Source organism: Budorcas taxicolor, chromosome 1, assembly GCF_023091745.1.
Source record: "Budorcas taxicolor isolate Tak-1 chromosome 1, Takin1.1, whole genome shotgun sequence".
Lineage (NCBI taxonomy): Eukaryota > Metazoa > Chordata > Mammalia > Artiodactyla > Bovidae > Budorcas > Budorcas taxicolor.
Genome location: NC_068910.1, coordinates 72,340,170 through 72,344,141, shown reverse-complemented (window position 1 = coordinate 72,344,141; position 3,972 = coordinate 72,340,170).

Sequence of the window (3,972 nt, the reverse complement as noted above, 5' to 3'; positions counted from 1 at the left end):
AAACAGAGGCCCCTTTAAATCAAGTCCTTACCAGCACACACTGGCTCCCTCAGTACGTATTGTTGGTCTTGGAAAGCAACCACTTCTTGTCATCTGGACAGAGTACAGGGTTGGGTTCAAGAAGAGTTGACTACAACGAGGAGTTGGAAAGACACCACTGCAGGAAATAATCATGGAGAATTTGAAGAGGCACTGTCCTTGAGACACCTGTGCTTTCTCCTTCAGAGAATTGGAGGAACCAGGAAGCGATTAAAACTGCAAGTGTGTATTTATAAACAGCCTGATTAGGATGTTGCCAGGGGAAAACCGTTCTGAAAACACCTTCATTTTAGAGTCTCCAAAATGGTGGTCTCTCTGTCGAGTATGGGGTAGAAGATTGGGAAAATGAACTGGGATACAACACACACCGAGACAGATAAGGTCCTGCAGTCAGGAAGCCTGAATTTCAGGGGGAAAAAGGTAATAAAGCAAGTAAAGACAATTAGTATGATGGCTAACAATTACCAAATGGGGGAATACGGGGAGGCATATCTTAGAAGAGGTGTAAGAAGAAACCCAAGCCTAAAAATGGGATAAGAATCTCAAAGCAAGTGAGAAAACAGAGCTGGAGCATACAAAGAGGATATTGCAGAGAAGCTGAGCTGCTGGGTCCTAGGGCTTTCCGGTAAGTCTAAGGACCTCCAACTTCATTCCCCGACATAAGGTATGCATTGTAACAGGAAAATATGCATTTATAGAAAGTATCACAGTCAACTCTTTTAGGCAGAAAATCCCTCTTCACTCCGATAGTTAACTGTGCTGTTTCAAACACTGAGAAGAACTCTGTCAGGACTAGAGAAAAAGTTTGGAAGTCTCAATTACACTGACCCACAAAAGGTTTCCAATCACAGTTACGCATGGCGCTTTCTTACTTAGCCTGTCACTCTTAGCAGGAAACTTTCTCCCTGAAGTCAGGTACATTTCCAAAGAGTTTATCACTGAAAGTTTCCCCACACTTGCCAAACCAAAGATTAATGACGGAAGCTGGGGGTTTTCTCCCCCTTACTTTTACTCTGTAATACTTTTTAGTCTCTTGGTTTCTTTCCTCTAAATATCAGTTGTTATATACTATACATGTCTGTGCGTGTGTTACCAAGTCCAGGCTTGCTCTGCTCCCCACATGACAGGCCCGTAAATCCAAGAAATGAGGTGCGGAGGCAAGGAAAACTACTTTATTCAGAAAGCAGCTGACTGATAAAATGGCAGGCTAACACCTCAAAATAACCATCTTATTGGGGTCTGGATGCCGGGTTCTTTTATAGATCAGAGGTAGAGGGAGGTGAGAAAGCAAAGTAAAAATGCCACTAATCTTGCAATCATCTCCTAGAATGGCAAGCCAGAGGCAGAGGATGTGTTCATTCCTCCCTTCCTGACATCTATAGGCGGACAGGGTTCTGAACAAAGACACTTTAGTTTAATAATCAGGCAGAGGGGCAGGATTCTCTGAGGCAAACCATTCTGTGTGATTATAATAACAAAAGCAATGAAAAGCAAGTCAAAGCAATTGTTCCATCATGGGTTCAAAATTGGCTTCCTCCCTGTAACACATGTGTAATAGTAAATGTAGTGGGCAGAATTCTGCCGTTTCAGGCCCTTGATATACACCCACAGTGTTCCAGTTATTCAATCAACTAGAACCTACATGCCGCTGCAATGAGCTTTAGCATATGTAATTAAGGACACAAATCATAGAACTTTAAGATAAAGGATTATCCAAGTGGCCTGATTTAGCCACAAGATCCTTTTCACAGCGGTTTTCCCTGATTGATTCAGAAAGAAAATCAAAGATTCAAAGTGTGAGGAGGATCTCGTGCATCATGGCTGCTTGAAATGGCCATGTGTTAAGACACTTGGAAAAATTCAGAGGCCTTTGAGAGATTGAGAGTGTGAAATGAAAATATCTCCTGCCATATTAATCAGTAAGAAATGTCACAGCCATCAGAGATCTCTGGCCTCCAAATGTGAATATGAGCTCCCCAAACTGCGATCCCCCAGGTGTTCCCAATCCCCCCACCAACCACCACCACCACAGTGATTGTTGAGAAGCAGGGGGCATGAAAAAGCAAGATCAACAAGAAAAAGGGTTGGCCCCAGATCGTGAGGTACATATGAAAGGAATGGATTCAGTGATCCCAGAGGCTTGCATCTTCCCATATACAGAATGCTAAATTCCTTAACTTGATACCTGATCTTTGATGTTCAGACTGCCTGCTCCCTTTATTGCAGACTTGGGACAGCCTGATTTCCCCTCCTGCCTCCTTGGAGCACTTTTCTCAGAGCTACTGAGATGTTGTCTTCCAGGCTTGGGGTCCTAAACATTCCTACCAAATAAAATAACTCTCCACTTTCAGGATGTGACTATATATATTTTTAGTTGATAAGGGTAGTTTCTCACCCACGTCTAGAAGGAAAATTGGAAACTCAACAATTAATAACCTTGATGGGGATGCCAACCCAACCAATACCTTGACTATAGCCCTGAACTGCATTGAAGCCACGCCCAGATTTCTGACCTACAAAACCTGAGCTATTAAATTTAGTGTTGTTAGCCACTAAATTTATCTGATTTATTTTGAAACAATAGAAAACAAATACCGTGCAGAAGCAAAGCTAGAAAAAATAAAGAGAATCTCATTTTTCTCTTTTTGCCAAGAAGCTTGGCTCATAGTCTGTGGGTTATCTTATGCGCACTTTGGGCATGGTACGGGTGAAGGATGGGAAAGAAAGTACGCTGTCTCTTTTTAGAACTGACTACAATTTATGGTAAAAGCCAATCTGCCAAGAAACAATAAATGCCAATATAGTGACAATATTCCAGAGAGCAATACTAGCCAGCTCTAGCAGTATCAAATGTAAGAGGAAATAAAGAGAGACTAATTGGAGTTCATGGAATTAGGAAAGCTACCTGCCTTGAGAATGAGTGTTTTTTATTGCCAGTAAAAAGATTCAGCTATGGGAAATTATGAAAATAACAGAGAAGCAGGTTAAACAAGTCTTTGTTGCCCTCAAAAATCCCTCCCCTGACGTAAATTGTGCTCCCTTGGCCTCTCATTGCAGTCACAGCAGGATGAAAGCATATCGTATGCTTACTGCCAGGAAACTCAGGACAAACCATTAGCAAGCCATTCTTTAAAAAGAGCTGCTATGCTTCCCAGTCTTTACAATTTTACTTAACTTCCTGGAAAAAAAAAAAAAAACCATATACAAGTCCTCATCTTCCAAACGTCAACGTTTGGGTTTTTTGAAATGTTTAAGTAAACATTGCTTGTAAGTCGCTTCAGTCGTGTCCGACTCTGTGCGACGCCATAGACGGCAGCCCACCAGGTATTCCCGTCCCTGGGATTCTCCAGGCAAGAACACTGAAGTGGGTTGCCATTCCCTTCTCCAATGCATGAAAGTGAAAAGTGAAAGTGAAGTCGCTCAGTTGTGTCTGACCCTCAGCGACCCCATGGACTGCAGGCTACCAGGCTCCTCCATCCATGGGATTTTCCAGGCAAGAGTACTGGAGTGGGGTGCCATTGCCTTCTCCAAGTTAGAATAGTTCTAATAAAGACATGCCCAACTCACCTACTTTAACCTACAGTGTTTATAAGTGTTTCTATATCACTGTATCATGTAAGGAATTGTTCTGGAGAAAAAAATGTATATGTCACAATGTATTTACATTTCAATGAAAATTTTTTAAATTGTGGTATCATGGTTCAACATGCTGAATTCTGTTATTTTAACTCTACCTCTTCTTAGAAAACAGATTAGCTAATGCATGTATTCCCTGGTGGCTCAGATGGTAGAGAATCTGCATGCAGTGCAGGAGACCTGGGTTCGATCCCTCGATTGGGAAGATCCCCTGGAGAAGGGCATGGCAACCCTCTCCAGTCTCAAGGGCTACAGTCCATGGGGTCGCAAAGAGTCAGACACGACTGAGCAACTAAG